Source organism: Aulonocara sp. 'chitande type north' Nkhata Bay, linkage group LG23 (assembly GCF_057382095.1).
Source record: "Aulonocara sp. 'chitande type north' Nkhata Bay isolate Kocher_YH1m ecotype deep benthic linkage group LG23, A_spYH_male_GT1.1, whole genome shotgun sequence".
NCBI lineage: Eukaryota > Metazoa > Chordata > Actinopteri > Cichliformes > Cichlidae > Aulonocara > Aulonocara sp. 'chitande type north' Nkhata Bay.
Window position 1 is genome coordinate 46,805,759 of NC_141365.1, and position 18,312 is coordinate 46,824,070.

An 18,312-nucleotide genomic window follows, 5' to 3' on the forward strand; every position below is an offset into this window, starting at 1 on the left:
GTTCTACAAAGTATTGACTCAGGGGCTGAATAATTACACACACCCCACTTTGCAGTTATTTATTTGTAAAAAATGTTTGGAATCATGTATGATTTTCGTTCCACTTCTCACGTGTGCACCACTTTGTGTTGGTCTTTCACCTGGAATTCCACTAACATTGATTCATGTTTGTGGCTGTAATGTGACAAAATGTGGAAAAGTTCATGGGGGCCGAATATTTTTGCAAGCCACTGTGTCACGATCCTGGGTCTTATGACCCAGTGTTTTGAGTTTTAGTTCTTTTGATGTTTATAGTGTATGTTTAAGCTTATTAGGTTTCCTATGTTCGTTTGCTTATTAGCTCCCCCTTGTGTTTTCAACCCCTGTGAAGTCTCCCTTGCCCTTCGTGTGTTTCATGTCTGTTGTCTTATGTTGTCATGTCTGCCTCTCGTGTTTCCTGTTTTATTTTGAAGAGATCTCGTGTTTTTATATTATGGATTATGTTTTGAGTCCTTTGTTGTACTGTTTCCTGTTTCCCTAGATTTCAGTTATGGTTATCATAGGTTTAGTTCTTTGGCTTTGTAATATGGCTTCCCTGTGTTCAATGTTGTGTCTACTGTGACCTCTTTATACCATGTTTCTGGTCCCTATGTTCTGTCTTCTCAGTTGCTGTTAAGTTTGCATGTTTAGAGTTCAGTGTGTTTCCTGTTTTATTTTGAAGGTCCATGTCTCATGTGAGTGTTTCTAGTTTTGCTTCCCTTGTCTCGTCCAGCCTGATTACTCCCAGCTGTGCTCTCCTTCTGTGTCTCATTCCCTCGTTATCCCTCAGTGTATTTAAGCCCTGTGTTTCTCTTTGTCAGTGTCGTAGTCTCCCTCATGGCTGTGTTTCCCTGTGTGTCAGTTTATCCATGCCCCAGTTTAGTTTTGTTATATTTTTGTGCCATTCTGCAATAAAGCAGCTTTTTGAGTTTTATTCCTGCGTGGTGAGTTTTGCGTTTGGGTCCTTCTCTTGCCTGTACACAGCCGAAACATGACACACTGTATATTTGAGACGGGCAGTTCACAGTCAGCCTGACACCTGCTGGCAGTCAGGTGATGATGACGCAGACGAGCTTTAGTCTACATCAAACATCTGTGATACCAGATTATTAATAACATGTGCAAACAAGGAAATTATAAAAAATATGAGCAGTGATTGTAAAGAACAGTGTGTTTCAAAAAATGCAATTTTATCCCTTTGTCAACATACGAGGCTAACACACCAAAGTCCCCGAAACTTTCAGTTCTGCTCCATCTTTTTAGCACCAAATCACAAGAACAGTGACCTCAAAGCATTTTGTACTCGACTGAAATAGTTTACATTAATACAGAGGAAATGCTAACAATCACGGCTCCCTGTGAACAAGCACTTAGCAACAGTGCGACGGAAAAACTCCCTTGTAACAGGAGGAAACCTCCAGCAGGTCCAAGCTCAGGGAGGCGCGGCCATCTGCTGGTGTATTGGTGGTAAAAGGAGGGAGAAAAGGAAAAGAAAGCACGGGGAGACGCCACAACACACAGACTAAAGGAAAGGGGGGACAAAATTCACTGGCAGTGCTGATATAGAAACATGTGGGCAGTGAAAACATTTCCAAGTTCTTGTATTTATTTTTAAATCCTTCTATTTTCTCACCCCACCTACCTGTCTGAGCTGCGTTACTCCTACTGATGAGAGGTCACATGAAGGTGCTTTTCAACTTGATAAATTACCCCAGACTTTTTCAATCAATAGGTAAGAGTGTGTTCACATGAAAGAGGCAGTGTTCCCATGTTTACGATTCTGACCAATCAGAAACAGACACAGGTCTATTGGCATCAGAGCCACTGATGGTGTGTGTGTGTCCATGACTCACACAGAAATCAAAGCGACGCCCAGACAAGAGGCCACCTTTCGCTGTCCGTGTCCCAGAGCTGCAGCCATCACCCTGCTGCAGTGGAGCAGACGTGGCCTGGATCCTCTGTTCTATCGTAACTTGTTTCAAAGACAGCAGCCTGAGTCCTTTGGAGACCGAGTGGAGTTGAAGGATGGAGACCTCACTTTGATTCTGAAGAACGTCATCATCAGCGATAACGGCACAAACAAGTGTCGGATTGTGTTCAGGAACAAAAAGAGCACGAGAGATCGTTCAGTGCTTCATCAACCTCACAGTGAGGCCTCGGGTGAGTTTGGATCATCCTACTACTGCTGTTACTGCAAAATATACAGAAAATGCAAAAAATCCTCTTGATTTTCTCATGTTAAATATTCCAGTTCTTTGATCTTTGGGCTGAAGGAAGAACAGCACTCGGTGTATAAATGCTCAATCAACAATCTCTTTATTCCAGACAAACACTTTGACCATAAACCATCCGGATGGGGAGATGAGCGCGGGAGGGTGTCCGCCTGATCTCCAAGTGTCTGAGCGTTTCTCACATTCTTATAGCTTCAGCCCCTCCAAGCTAAACATCCACATTCTTTCTCTCTCAGTGAGCCTGAGTTATGACCTCGGCTTCCTGTGCAGCATGTTCTGTTCTTTTCTAATCAGACAAATAAGGCCTTGATTCTCTGAAAACAGTATTTCTTATAACTCAGCAGTATCATGCATCATAAAACAATATCATTCATTCACCATAAATCAGCAGTCTGATGTAATACAAATCAGTCTGATAAATCAAATAGTTATCACCTTCTTCTAAGTCTGGAGAATAATGCAAACTAAAACTACATAATAATTTCACAATCTTTAATTAGGGGTACAACGTGGCATAAGATAATATAATAATCTTACACTCATAGTTATGGAATTATAGAAATTTATAGTCTTGAGTAATAAACTGCAGCAATATTGATCTGACTCTAAGTTCTCATCACGAAACTCTTCTGATCATTTCATCTGAGCACACATTTGAGTGAAGTTTCATTTTAGACCACACAGATGTCAAAGTGAGGTCTGAACAAGACGTCACTCTTCAGTGTCGGGGACCCACAGATGCAGATATCACAGCATTAGAGTGGAGCAGACCCGAGCTCGAGTCAGACGGCTCTGTGTTCTTCCAAAGCCATCACTCAGATGAGAACTATCAGCACGAGTCCTTCAAATGCCGAGTGGAGCTGAGACGCTCATCCATGAAGGAGCGAGACGTTTCTGTGATTGTGAGGAACATCAGCATCAGCGATACAGGAAGATATGAATGTAAGATTACAGCCAACCACAGCATCTGTGGTGAGAGAGTCATCAAGGAGTTCAGGCACTCCATCAAGCTCACAGGCACAGACTCAGGTGAGATTCTAGAGTTGCAGGGCTTCCTCCAGAGCAGCTGTTAGAAACACAGCTGCATCTTCTTTCTCTCACACACAGAAAAGAGTGAGACAGAGTGAGGCATCAGGGAGTTTAATTACCAGCTTTAAGACAAATGAATGAGAGTGCTGAATGATAGCACTCATGAGTGGTGCAGCATGCTTTAATTACTACCCACTAGTGAATGTGTCAGCAGCTGAAACTGTATTAATGGTGATTTAAAGAAACGAGTCCCAGTGTGTAGACCAGGCGAGCTGCTTCACTTGTAACACACTGGCAGAAACCCCAAGTCAGTTAGGATGACTACCTGAACATTTGAATGTTTCCACTGGTCACTGAGGTGGTACGTTACAGGGATCCAGTCTGTTCATTTACAGGACTCTACTAGAGCTGCTTTGCATGACTCACAGTTGAAATAATGCTTCTTTGTCTGATGCAGGGCCTTGGTTCACCCCATCAGTCGTGCAGGGGGTCGTCTGCTCTGCAAAAGTGCACTTTAATGTAAACTGTGCAGCAGTGCTGCAAACTAACCCAGACGAAATAAAAGCACAATGTCAGGAGCTACTGCAGTTCAGCATCAAACGTAGGCCAAATCAATCATTAATATGATTTTCATGATCATCTTGTTTGTCTTAATGTTCTTATGATTCAAAGAAACATCCAGCAGCTGTGAGATCGGCTGTACTGATTTAAAATGAAGTGTGTACGGCCCCAAAGCCTCTGAATGAGCTGCAGATGTGTTTCAAACTCCTGTAACAAAAGCAAACATGTCTGCATACCGGCTAACTTTGTCCACACACTGTTTCTGCTCTGCAGGTTTCACAGATGAAGATGCAAATAGTGGAGGATACGGGGATGGAGGAGATTGGGTTGGACTTTCATTAATATTTTGTCTGTTAGTTTGGGCTGTTTGTTGTTCCTGCTGCTTCCGCTGTCGTCATAATTACCTGCAAGGAACTAAAGCCATTATAGCAGCATCCTCCTGAAAACAACATCTGCTCTGCTTTTCCACAAGAATGAAGATGCAGAGGTCTGGCTTTAGGATCTGAGCTCAGATAACATCTGGAGTTTAAAGCATCATTTTAATCTTCTTCTGCACAAAATGGCTCAGTCGAGTGCTGCCAACTCCAAGAGGTTTTCGGAGGATCGGGTGATGGAGATCTATAAAGTAGGAGTAACATTATATAGCTACTATGTCAAAATTCTATAGTATGGTATATGATATGGCACAGCCCTGCTGTAAAGATCAAATGTGTGACAGTGAAAGGTGCTACAAAGAAGTCGGGAGAGAAATGCTGCAGAAAAGTCTCTTTAGCAAACAACGAGCAAACATAAAGCCCGTCCAAATGAGGATCTGTTTCTAAATGTTTGGTCCCCGTTGCTTTTTTTATTTGCCAAATGATCTGTCCCAACAGTTGAGGGGGGGGGAGCTGCTTCTAAGATGTCCTCAGGTAAATATGGAGTGAGTGTAAAGCACAACAGTTCACTCTTGTAGTTTATCTTTTTTTCTAAATCTGTGAGTAAATATTTATTTTCTCTTTTCCTTTCTTTTTTGTTTCTTTGTTTGTTTCTCTCTTCTTTCAGTCCCCCCCCCCCCCCCCCCCCCCCCCGATATGTGTATTTGCACAGGTATATCCCATATGGAAAAGAAATAGTAAAAACATATATGATTTACTCATGAAAGTGGCCACTTTCTCATTACTTTCATATATTTTTTTAGTAAGTATATAAAACATACAAGTTTCATTATATAATTTTTCAAGGGATCTTATATGTGCTTTCACTCCTGTATGCTTTTCATACAAGTTTCATACAAGACAGATAAAAACGTTATAAGATTTCTATATATCTTTTCCATATGGGATAATGACTTCAATGTATTTCCTTTGGGTTTTTTTTTTCTCTTGTTTGTCTGCTTTGTTATGTTTTAATGCTTTTCCTGATAATGAATAAAAACTGTTAAAAGCCTAAAATCTTATTGGCGACTTATAAAGCACTGAATAGACAGGTCCCAGGGTGTCTGTCAGACCTACTGCAGCCTTATATGCCCCCTACAGCTCTTAGATCACCAAGGTCGAGGCTGGTTCTTAGAGGTGATCGTGCATTTACTCACTGGCTTTTAATACTACATGAGAGTTATTTACTCATTTTTTATTACCTATTTAGCATTGATGTTAATTGATATTGCTATTTTATTGTGTAATTTGTATGTTTGTACAGCACCACTGTTGTAATTAAAAGTGCCAAATAAATAAATAAATAAAATAAACAACGTTCTGCACATTTTCACTTTGATTTCAACCTTTATTTGGATCATTTTTACACACAAACTCTGGAAAGAACATTTCTTTATTGTCACGCTGTTTTAAATAAAGTTTAAACCCCGCCCCTACACAGGGGCGTGCCCACAGTGGGGGCACCGACCCCATTGGGCGACAGCGTGGATATGACCAGTGCTGGAATGTAACAGAGTACATTTACTCGAGTACTTCGCTGATTGAAGTATTCCTATCAGGATGTGTCAGACGTGATTGGAGCTGTGAGGATTCAGGTGTGAACACGTTTGAACACAGCCACAGGTAAAACACTGCCCAGGTAATCACCAGCAGGACCTTTAAATCACCAGCAGGACACCAGACGCGTCTGGTGTCCTGGTGCAGCCACAACAACCTGGTGCTGAATGCCCAGAAGACAGTGGAGATTATTGTGGACTTCAGGAAGCACACAGCCCCACTCCCCCCCATCATCCTGACTGACACCCCCATCACCTCTGTGGACTCATTCCGCTTCCTGGGTACCACCATCACCCAGGACCTGAAGTGGGAGCCCACCATCACCTCCGTCATCAAGAAAGCCCAGCAGAGGATGTACTTCCTGAGGCAGCTGAAGAAATTCAACCTGCCAACACGGACGATGATGCAGTTCTACACTGCAATCATCGAGTCCATCCTCACCTCCTCCATCACTGTGTGGTACGCTGGAGCCACTATCAGGGACAAACAGAGACTGCAGCGTGTTGTGCGCTCTGCTGAGAAGGTGACTGGCTGCAGACTCCCATCTCTGCAGGACCTGTACACCTCCAGGACACTGGGGCGTGCAGCTCGGATCTCAGCTGACCCTTCTCACCCTGGTCACAGTCTGTTTGACCTGCTCCCCTCAGGCAGGAGGCTCCGGTCCATTCGCACCAGAACCTCTCGCCATAAGAACAGTTTCTTCCCCTCTGCTGTTGGACTCATGAACAATAACCGTATGACTGTTCCCGCCACTAACACATGACCCTACACTGTGTTCACTGCATCATTCCATGTTTGGCACTGATCACCACCTGCACTCATGTATATATCTTCTACGTAGCACTTTTAATTCTTATTCTTACTTTTATTTTTTCATGTCTATTTAAGCGCAACTTATGACACTATGTTTGCACTGAAGCACCGCAGCAATTTCCTGATGTTGTAAACCTGCTCAACATTTGGCAATAAAACCCTTTCTGATTCTGATTCTGATTCTGATTCTAAACCTTGCTGGGTGGATCTCTGGAGCTCCAAGAAAGTCCACAGCTGAGGGGAACTTGTTTTTTGGGGCCTGGGTCACAGCGAGGACGTCAGTGGAGAACGGGGAAGCTGAGCTGGTCTGTTACGGTCTGAAATAAATAGCATGAATATGATTATTGTACAGAGCACAAAGCAGACGGCCATGTTGCTTCAGTTCACGTCTTATTTGGTGTGTTTTCACTGAGGGTTCGGTGGCAGACACGTCTGAGCTCAGTCTGCTGTCAGAAACACTGCAGCACTCCAGGAATTTACTCACACTCTTTCAGAAAGTCCCACAGGAGCCAAACAACAGCCATAAAGGCGCTTCCTGCTGGGACGCTCGGCCTCACACCACAAGCAACATGTTCACAAAAACACTGAGCACAGCTTTTATTGTGAAATATTAGGAGGAAGCTGAGTAAAATTCTCCTTGAGGTGGAGGTCACTGAGATTCAAAGCCGTTAAAGATTGACAGCCAAAAAAAAGAAGCAAAACTTCTATGAAGAGCTTACAGAGCGCCGTCAGCCTCGGGATGGTGGGGACAGAGAGGCTGTAACTACATCTGCTGGTGTCACTGTGACCTCAGAGCAGTTTACATGAAACATGAAATGAATTACAACTTTTGCGATATTGACCAGCTCATGATGCAGAGTGTAGACTGTATCTGTGATAATGAAAATGATTTAAGGACTGGTTTATGACACATCTATAAAAAATATAAAGTCTGTACAAATGTGAAACTACAAAGTTAAAAGCAGCTGGAACGACAGCTGTTCAAAGCTGAACACTTACATCAGCCAGAAGACAGAGTGAGTCCTCCATCTCTCTGAAGGAGGCCATCGTGGTGAGCACAGATGCAGCAGCAGTGTGGATGTGTCCACTCTCACAGTGTCTCTCTTTCAAGTTTGTCCTCACATTCTCAAAAAAAGAACATGTCTATGCAGATGCCCAGAGCCTAACAACACACCCGCTATAAAAAATTTTTGCACCACCAGAGAGAGAGCAGGAAGAACCAGTCTCAACAAGAGACACACACACCTGATTTCCTGTAACTGCAGAGGGGAGGAGCCACCCGAGCAGGTGGGAACAGGAAGAGAAACAGCTGAGCCTCCGTCAGAGCAGCAGGAGGACGGTGGAGCTGAGGCAGGGTGAGTGTTAACACCACATTGTTGTAGTTTTGCTGTCAGAGTCTCTGAGTGTGTTTGTTTGTGTGACTGTAGAGAGAAGAAGAGTCACAGTGAGCTCTGTAGCTGTGATTGGCTCAATAGTCACCTTCAATGGACTGAACGCAGAGAACGAGCCGAGGAACCTGACAAACCTGTTTGTGTGTGTGTCTGTGTGTGTGTGTGTGTGTGTGTACCTGTTTAGACATGTTTGTGAGGACAAAGAGTTGGTATGCTACTATACTTGTGGGGACTAATAGAGTCCCACAAAATGCCCGTCCCCACGAGTTTGAGGATATTTTTGAGGCTTTTTGGTGTCCTCACTAAAATCTGAAAACAAGTGTCTGTGTGTGTGTCTGTGTGTGTATGTGTCATAAAGAGAGTCGAGTTCACGGTCGCACACTTTCTATCACAGAGGCTGTATCTCAATTCTATGGAGCCCCTCTGATGACATGGTCCAAAAAATAAATAAATTGTGACCACGAAATGCTAGTTGGTGGGCACGAAACACTTGACCAATAACCGTGATCCTTCCCAGGCCCTTGCAGTTGGTTGACAATAAAATCTATCCCGGCGTCCAGGCCCTGTAAAGCAGCTGGGCTCTCAGTATCCTGTTTAAATGTCTCTCCGTAATAATGGTTCCTTGCATTGCAGGCTTTTCAAAATGCATTTGTAGCTCATTCCCAGCCTAAAATAAAACTCAATCATACCATCTCTGTCCACGGTGTATATGTTTAGCCTACTCTCATGCTTATGTCTCTACGCAGCTGTCCAGGAATTGTATCAATATGATATGCGCACGCTAACTATTTCGTTGCCACAAATGCGTAATTCGTTGCCACGTTAAACCCATTTCGTGCCCACAAATTAGCATTTCGTGCGCACGTTATACCTATTTCATGCCCTCGAAAATAGTATTTCGAGGGCACGAAATAGTATTTTGTGGCCACAATTTATTTATTTTTGGACCATGTCATCAGAGGGGCACCGTACAATTCAGGTTCTGCAGCCTCAAAGTACGCAGCCTCAACGGTCCTCAAGGGCCGCGTACTCAAAGACCGCTAAGGCCGGAAGTGCGAGGCTTGTGAAATGGGCGGTCTAGCCTCCGTCGCGCTGACTAGGTTGCCTAGCAACCATGATACTAACAGCTGGAAACGTTTCACACAGCTTTGTTTGACAGAAATGAAGGAGAACATATTTTCGTTTGTTTCTACATGAGCTTTGTGTGATTTGATAAGTATCTGAGGCTGAGGCCACAGGATTGTAAAACATGATTGTTGGGCTTCATTTCTGTGCTGAACAGTTATTTTAAGATTAGCTAGTAAATAACAATTAGCTAATGTTGTTCATGAGACTAAAGTCATCTCACTGTGGTAATGTAAATATAATATGGCCAATATTATATGTATTGTCAGATTATTATGATATATTACAACAGTGAGTTTGAACTCTGTGTCAAAGATTCAAATTGCAGTTATTTATATTTCCTGTCAACTTAAATCTTCACTCAAAGACAAGCATCTGTGACAGTGTGTATACAGATGTATTATATAAGAGACAAATATTGTTCGTTTAATATGTTGGCATCATTACATTTGACTCAATGCTTACATATATGTGTAAAAAGCAAGTGTACGAGCTGTGATAACTGTTTCTGATAGAATGAAGAGTAGACTGATATATTAAATATTCCTTTATTGGGTGAGAAAATCAGACCATGTCATAACTGCTTTAAGTCATACAGAATAGATATCAGAGCCTTAAACAGGCTGACTTCTACTAAATGGGTCAAACTGGGCAGAAAGTCTACAAACACATAACATCCTAGAATATGATGTAACACTATAGATCAACTTACCTCAGAATATATAAAGCATATAAACAGTTACAGCAATATGATGCAACAAACACAGCAGCTACTGATCCAAAATACTCACAGCTTCATAGAACTGAAACAAACATTTATTTTTAGCTCCAACTTTAGGTTTCTGAACATTAAACTTGTTGCTGCCTGTAACTTGAAGGCCCTGAGTACTTTCTCCCACACTGAAAACAATGGAATGATCAAATTATTTGAACATTACCTAATAAGACTGATTCAGGACAGACAATTAGTTATGTTAAACTTTTCTAGCAGTCCTTCACAAACAGGGAACAGTCTTCTGTCCACAAACTGGACAGAAGACTGAAAGCAAAGCAACCTACATGGTCCTTACCATCGGTGACCCTGGCTGTTTAGGACTTTATTTTAGCCTCAACCAGCGTTGCCTTCTTCCTGTTTACCCGACGTCATCGGAGCACGCTCACCCAAAGCTGCTTTATTGGTCGCCATGCCGATGGGATACGAGGGGAGGTGGAGCAAATATGAACAACCTACAAATACTGCCTGCTACCACGGATGGACAGACAGTTAAATTAGCTCTCTTAAACACAAGATCTGTATCAAATAAAACTCATGTTCTTCGGGACTTTTTTGGTACTCATGTACCTGGATGTCATGCTCCTAACTCAGACATGGCTGTGCGCTGGTGAAGTGGCACCCTTGCTGGAACTTTGCCCCTCCGATGCCAGCTTCTTCAGCTACCCCAGCTTAGGAGGGGAGTGGGGTAGCCTCTATCATCAAAGACTGTTTTAAATGCCAACAGATACAAAGTCCTGGTGCTTTTACCTCATTTGAGTCCCAACTTCTGACTTTAAGCTGTCCCGTGGTTCTAATTATAGTCATCTATCGTCCACCTAAATATAATGACTTGATTATTTCGGAATTTTCAGACTTCTTGACATGTTTTATCACTCACTATGAAAGGATTCTTACAGTGGGGGACTTTAATATCCATCTATGTTGTGAGGATAAACCCCTGGTCAAAGATTTCTTAAATGTAACTGATTCCTTAAACTTCACACAATTTGTGTCTGGGCCAACACATAAGGGCCACACCCTAGACCTTGTCTTGGGCTACGGGCTGAATGTATCAATGACTGAAAATTGTGTTTTGCCTATTCTAGACCACTCAGCAATATTATTTGATACTTTAATCCCTAAATCTCCAGCTTCTGAGAGGGGAAAATTGCCCCTCAGATCATCTCGTTATATTAGCCCCAAAGCATTGCTTGGAGTTAAATTACATCTACCTGATGTGTTGGACCCTATTTTTACCCAGGATGTATGTGTGGACACCTTGACTGCAAATCTTAATAATAAACTTCTTGAACTACCGAACTCTGTTGCTCCCGTAAGGAAGTTGAAATGTCCAAAAAAGGAACCCTATGCCTTGGTTCTGAACTTGAGAAGAGATTGTAGAAAAGCAGAGCGTCACTGGAGATCTTCCAGACTAGAAGTATTTCTCCAGGCTTGGAAGGACTCATTGTTGACAGCGAAAGCAAATTATTTCTCAAATCTCATCATGAGCCATAAACATAACTCAAAACTCTTATTCAACACAGTGTCGCAGCTTACAGAGAGTAAGTCAACTCTCTGCTGCTCTAATTTGATGGCTCATGACTTTCTTACGTTTTTCAGAGACAGGGCTGCAACACTTAGGAACAGAGATGGGCAGTAACGCGTTACAAGTAACGCGTTTCTGTAATCCGATTACTTTTTCAAGTAACGAGTAAAGTAAGGGATTACTATTGCAAAAACGGTAATTAGATTACCGTTACTTTCCCGTAGGAACGCTGCGTTACTGCGTTACTAAAACCGTGATTTTTTTTGCGAGAATGTCTCATGACAGTGACGTAAGCAAGTGCGAAGTTCGTGGCAACAGCTGTGTGCAGATCAACAATGGATAATATATCGAGTGCGGGAGAGAGTATGAGCATGCAGCGTTTAAAGCGTGGAAGTACTGACCTTACTTTGAGTTTGATTCCATAAAAAGTGACAAAAACATTAGTGTCCATTAGCATTGTGCGTGGGAAGAAAACTTCTTTTTACAGCGAAAAAACCCCTAAACTTCCAAGCAAGCACCGAGTGCGCAACGACGTAATGGGAAATTCACAGAGAAACCCGCAGATTCTTCCACTGACCGCTGCGGCATACCTGCACCAGGGTAAACCTCCGCCTACCCTACTCCTGCTTTACAGGTGAAAATAGAGCAACAGGACCGCTGAGTCTTTGACTTTATTTATTTTCTGGTGTGTTTTACTTTCATCTATTTGAAAGACTGAGTGTAAACACACCAAAAAAATATTTTATGTGCTGGACTGTGCAGAAAATAGGTTTAAATGTTAAACTAATTTCTTCCAGTCAGAGAATGTTGCATATAATTAAATTTTTGCTTGATGCATAAAGTCAAAAGATTAAAACTAGTAAAACAAGTTTTAAAAAGAGACTTTTCCATTTGATTACATTTTGTATGATCGAATATGTAGAAAAAGTAGAATTGGGCTGAAAGATCTATCACTTTATCACCTCTTCAGGTTGTAAATCATGTTTTTAAAAAGTAACTAGGCAACTAAGTAATTAATTACTTTTGAAAATAAGTAATCAGTAAAGTAATGGGATTACTTTTGGGGGGAAGTAATCAGTAATTAGTTACTGATTACTTTTTTCAAGTAACTTGACCAACACTGCTTAGGAATCAGATTACTCCCTCCTCAAGCTGTTCATTAGACTACTCAGCTGCTTTGCCTGTTGGTGCTGATAAAGTGTTCTGTGACTTCAAGGTTATTTCCCTGTAGAGATGGCACGATACCACTTTTTTTTTATGTCCGATACCGATATCATAAATTTGGATATCTGCCGATACCGATATGAATCCGATATAGTGTATTTTTTGATCAATAAAACTGTTTTTTTTAATATCTTGCTTTTTTTTTTTTAGAAATCTAATAAACTTAAACCTAATCCATCCTCCCTATTCTGGTATTTTAAATAGTAAGCAACCTAACTAATAGGGCTCTAAAACTCCCAGCAAATAAATAAATAAATAAATAAAAAGTAGGGAACCACCCTCCACCTCATGATGCTTAATTGACGTAATCAACTTTAATTTGATGCAGTGTGAAAAAAATGCACAGAAATAAATTATTTTTCAAGAATAATTAAATATATTCAACATCTTTCTTCAACAGAACTGCAGACTGCACAGATGGTACCTTCCCAAAGGAAAAAGTACTATAGCTTACTAGGGTATATTAGACTTAACAGTTACTATATACAGTAATGGACTTCTATACATTTTACATCAGATTAAAACTTTGGGTGTAAGATTCAGATAATTATTTATTAAAAGCTAGACATTTTAAATGAGAATAAGAAAGAAAAGTATGTCTTTGTGCCCCCTTTTCCCTGTTAATCCCCTATCGGCCCCCCTGGCTAAACTTTGCTAGATCCGCCCCTGCAGAGTTACCAGCCGTCAGCTACATAGAAAAGGATCCTGGTTAGGGATGGGTATTGATAAGATTTTCACGATTCTGATTCCATTTTCGATTCTGTTTAACGATTCGATTCTTTATCGATTCTCTTATCGATTCTCTTATCGATTCTTTTTAAAAAAGGAGAACACTAAGGTCGATTAGCTTAGAACTTTGTTTTATATCTTCTCTTTGAACAAGAGAGAAATTTAGGAGTAACATGGCCTTACAAACCCAACAGTGAGATCTTAAGAGATCCACAGCCTACGGCTCTTCAATGGGGTGTCACAGGATCCCCGGGGAAAAAATTGTAAATGTAAAATAATAAAATAAATATTCTTCTGTAGCAATAACAAAGTATAACATAAATTATTCTGTAGCAATTACACAAGAATATCCAGTAATGTCCCTGCCTACAATTAAACACATTCACTTACTGAAAATCGGGGCATCTGCTGCGGCAAATGGCTGCAAGCCTTTGACCACAAACTTAGTCACTGCTCGGTGACATTCGTCTATCCTGGCCTGAAAGGAGACGCTACCGGTAGACTGCAGCGAGAACTGCCAGCGTCTGAGCCAGACTCTGTCTCTCTCATCATGGTCACCTAAATGCACAGTAATGGCAGGTCTTGTAATAAGGCAGATCGCGCTAACATAATATGCACTGTTAGTTGATTATTTACCTGCCACATTAACGGGAGAGGACGAGCAAACGTTACCGCTGCTGCTGGGTTGAGATTCACGAGTCCGGAGCAAAATTAAAAACATGACATTCAATTAAGGTCATCGTGTGTTTTGTGAGCAAATGCTTTTGCATATTCGTAGTGTTTCCTCCCTTAAATGAAATATCTACTTTGCAAGTATTGCAAGTTGCCCTGTTGTCATCCGTTCTCATAAAGTATGACCAAACTTTTGAGCGTTTGAGCTGCTTAGGCGCCGTGTTTCCTGCCAGGTAAATGACGCTCCGCAACGTGGTGACGTCATTCGGGGCGACTGGAATCGATAAGGGAATCATTTGCAAAAATGGCAAACAATTCCAAGGAATTGAAACAGTGGGAACCGTTTTTCTCAACAAGAACCGGTTTTCGATACCCATCCCTACTCCTGGTGTAGAAAGTAATATTAAATAAATTCTAACAACAGCTTATCAAGCTTAAACGTGCTGCTGTTGTTCAGCTGCTGGTTTCCTCTTTCTGGTGCAAAGTGGGCCAAAAACAAACAAGAGAGACGGACTCGCGACAGAAAAGCCGATCAGCTGATCATTGATCAGTTTCATGATTGAAGTAGCAGCAGGAGAGGGAGGGAGAGAAGAGGCAGTCGCTCCATATATCGGTTGTTAAGCTTAACGCGGGGATGCTTTACAAACATTCAGAGATGAACTTACACACTTGCTTTACTTCTCTCTGGGATAACTTCCTCGGAGATGAAATGCCGGGTTGGTAGCGAGGCTCCAAATACACGCAGCCGCTCTATCACATGACGCATACTGCTGCGACGTGCTACGGTTATGAGCCGAGTTACGCCATGTCGCAAGTTTTTGATATTTAATGGATCGGATTACATTTTTAATTTCTCTCCAATATCCGATCCAGTAATTTCCGTCAGTATTGGACCGATACGTAATATCGCATTGATCCATCTCTATTTCCCTTTCTGGATTAAGGAAGGTTGTAAAAGCAGCTCGATGTACAACCTGTTCTTTGGATCCTCTACCAGCCTGGGCTATAAAGGAACTGTGGTCAGCATTAGGACCCTACAACCTGTTTCTTTTAAATACTTCATTGTGTCACGGTCCTGGGTCGGGTCGACCCAGTATTTTGAGTTTCTTATGTTTTGGTTTATTTTGCATTATGGAATAGTTATTCTCTGGTGATACTGTTTTGATTACAATTATATTCTGATTCTTTAGTTATCTGATGATGATGTTGATGATGATTATTTCTGGTTTAGGTTTTGTTATCTTGCCCTTATGTTTGGTTTAGGTTGCCTGTGCTTAGTCTTCTCTGCCCGTATGTCCCTCTGTTTGTCCATGACGTCATTATGCCTGTTTACGAGTCTGTCTCTGTCTGGCGTGTGCTTCCTGTTTTATTTTGTAGGTCTGTGCCCTTTGTCAGTGCGTTCAGCTTTGTGCTCTCCCTGTCTCGTCAGTGTAATCTACGTCAGCCGTGTCTCCCAGCTGTTTCCTCTTTGCTCCGTTCACCTCTTGTATTTAGTGTCTGTGTCTTCCCCTACTCGGTGTCGCATCGTTAACGTCTGTTTACCCTCACTTCCTCCGTTTGCCAGCCAGCCTTCCTGCCTACTCATTCCGTTCTTCCAGTTTAGTTAGTGTTTTTCTGTTCTGCTTCTTACCAGCAATAAAGCTGTGTGTTTTGAATTACTTCCGCCTCAGTGAGTCCTGCATTTTGGGTCCTCTCTCCCTGCCTGCCCACACTCAGACATGACACATTGAGTCTTTCCTGAATGTTTTAAATCAGCTGTGGTAGTACCAATCTTGAAAAAGCCTGGACTGGATGTTGACATGGTCGCAAATAGGGCAGGGTATCGTCACTGAATTCTAGAATCGATTTGATTCCGATTCACAAGGTCCTGAATCAATTCGATCCACGATTCGATTCAATTCGATTTGAATCTGGGAAATTTTGCCTCAGACAGTCAGAAATATTATAATTCAGATCAGTACATTTACATATTTTTGTATCTATAAAAAGGAAGCTGACACTCGCAAGACTTTATCAAAGGTGTGAGCATCACAGCAGAGGCCTTTGTGTCAAAGTAGCTGAAGATAAAACAGAAAAACATGAAGGTGGTTTTATAAAAATATTCTACAGTAGATCAAAAACGAAAGAAAACCATTAATCGACATATGAACATTACCTCTGAAGTTACAGCGGTTTTATGACAGACACAGCGTTTTGCAATTTGCATAATTTTAAAAAGTTTAAATTTGTTCAGAAGCCTGTTGAACGGCAGAAATTAGGTTTTCTTTTCGGAAGAAAGTAAAAGGAAAAAAACAGCGGCCGACAGCGCTGTAAACAACGGTAGACTTGTGCGTAACAAGCAAGCGAATAATGCAGAAAACAGATTTTTAGACAGGAAACTGTGTGAGAGAGAGAGAGAGAGAGAGAGAGAGAGCTGTGCATGACGTGTGATTTTATCCTGGTGGAAGCAAAACAGCAAAAGTCAGAGTGAGTTCATGACGATGTTTATGTGAAGCGTAGTTTGGATCTTCTTTTGCTGCTGGTTCAGTCAATATTGTTTGGAGAGAGATAAAACTAACAGCTTTAGAATCAGCGTAAAAAGGACGTAAACACAAAGCTCGGAGCCGCCGAAACATCAGAATCAGCGAGCTGTCGGCTTTCAGCCCCGACCGTGTCCGTGCCATCGGGTGAGAAAGGCGACATCTCACTGATTCTGATGTGTCGGCGGCTCCGAGCTTTGTGTTTACGTCTTTGTGCAGAATCCGTGTTCCTGCTCTCATTTACTGTTTCAGCTGTTTGGTGGTTGTTAAAGTTTTATGAGGTTTAACCTGAGATTCTGGCGTTGGTGCAAAATGCAGCTGCTCGCATTTTAACAAGAACTGGGAAATTTGAGCACATTACCCCTGTTCTGAGATGTCTTCACTGGCTACCTTGTCAGGTTCGAGCAGATTTTAAGGTCCTGCTGCTCACCTACAAGGCTTTAAACGGATTGGCACCTTCATACCTCTCCGACCTTTTACACCTTTATGTTCCATCTCGTGCTCTCCGATCTCAGGACTCTGGTCTTCTAAAAGTTCTTAGAGCCAGAAAAAAGACAATTGGAGAGCTTTTTCTTTTCATGCCCCGTTTCTGTGGAACAACCTCCCACAAGATATTCGGCAGGCTGCTCTGTGGAGGTTTTTAAAACCAAGTTGAAGACACATTTGTTCACCCGATCCTACATGTCTTAATTCTATGGCTTTTAGTTTTTACATTTTTATTGTTTTTAACTTGTATTGTGTCTTTTACCTGTATTGCTATGTATCGCTTTTATTTTATTTATCTCTTTAGTTGTACAGCACTTTGTTTGAAAGCGCTTTATAAATAAAGTTATTATTATTATTATTATTACAAGGTCCACGTTTACGGGAACATCTGCCACAGATATGGGAGAATATTTGATTTCTATTGTAGACAGAAGCCACGGGTGTGTTCAGTCAAACGTTTAGAATAAACTTTGGTCTATAAATGTGTTTCATGATTTATTTTTAACTCCAACTGCTTATTTGTACTATGCTTTCATTTCAGAGCGCAATGAGAAATAAAAAGGATATTTTCAATAAAACTGTCACGATCCTGGGTCTGTGACTCAGTGTTTTCTGTTTCGTATTGTTAATCTTTGATTTCATGATGTATCTTTGTTTATTCTTACGTTTTGGTTCTGTGTTTTGTTGTACCTCTAAGTTCAGTCTTTGTATTTCCTGCTTTGTTGTGAAGGTCCGTGTCTCATGTCAGTGTGTTTAGTTTGCGTTTCCTCTGTCTCGTCTTGTCAATCACTCCCAGCTGTGTCCTCCTTCTGTGTCTCATTCCCTCGTTATCCCTCTGTGTATTTAAACCTTGTGTTTGCCTCTGTTAGTTGCTGGTTTGTCTGCGTATCTGTCAGGGTCCTGGGTCTCCTGAGCTAGTGGTTTCAGTTCTTTGTGATTTTTGTATTATGTCAGTTTAGTTTGTGAGTTATTCTATGCTTCCTAGGTTTTGATTCCCTGTCCCCCTTGTTTCTCTGTGCACTCTGTTCTGTGTTTAGTCTTCTCTGTCCACTTGTTCCGCCCTGTGTTGTTGCCTTCTGTGTCTCCCTCTGTGTAACTGTCTATATAGTGATGTGTTGTGGTGCTTTGCTCCCACCCCTTGTGTTCCGTGTTTTCGTCTTCCCTTCGTGTACTTCTTCATATTCGTGTACTATTAGTTTTTAGGTTTTTGCTTAGTTTCCATGCTCACCTTCGCCATTTCTGTT

General features: G+C 41.6%; 2 protein-coding genes across 2 annotated transcripts in view; both read left to right on the top strand.

Annotated features, from left to right (window-relative positions):
- Positions 1–18,312, top strand: part of LOC147302806 (protein NLRC3-like) — a 341,154-nt gene that overhangs the window by 250,550 nt on the left and 72,292 nt on the right. The gene's annotated exons all lie outside the window — the stretch shown is intronic.
- Positions 1–18,312, top strand: part of LOC147302807 (NACHT, LRR and PYD domains-containing protein 12-like) — a 291,268-nt gene that overhangs the window by 246,991 nt on the left and 25,965 nt on the right. The gene's annotated exons all lie outside the window — the stretch shown is intronic.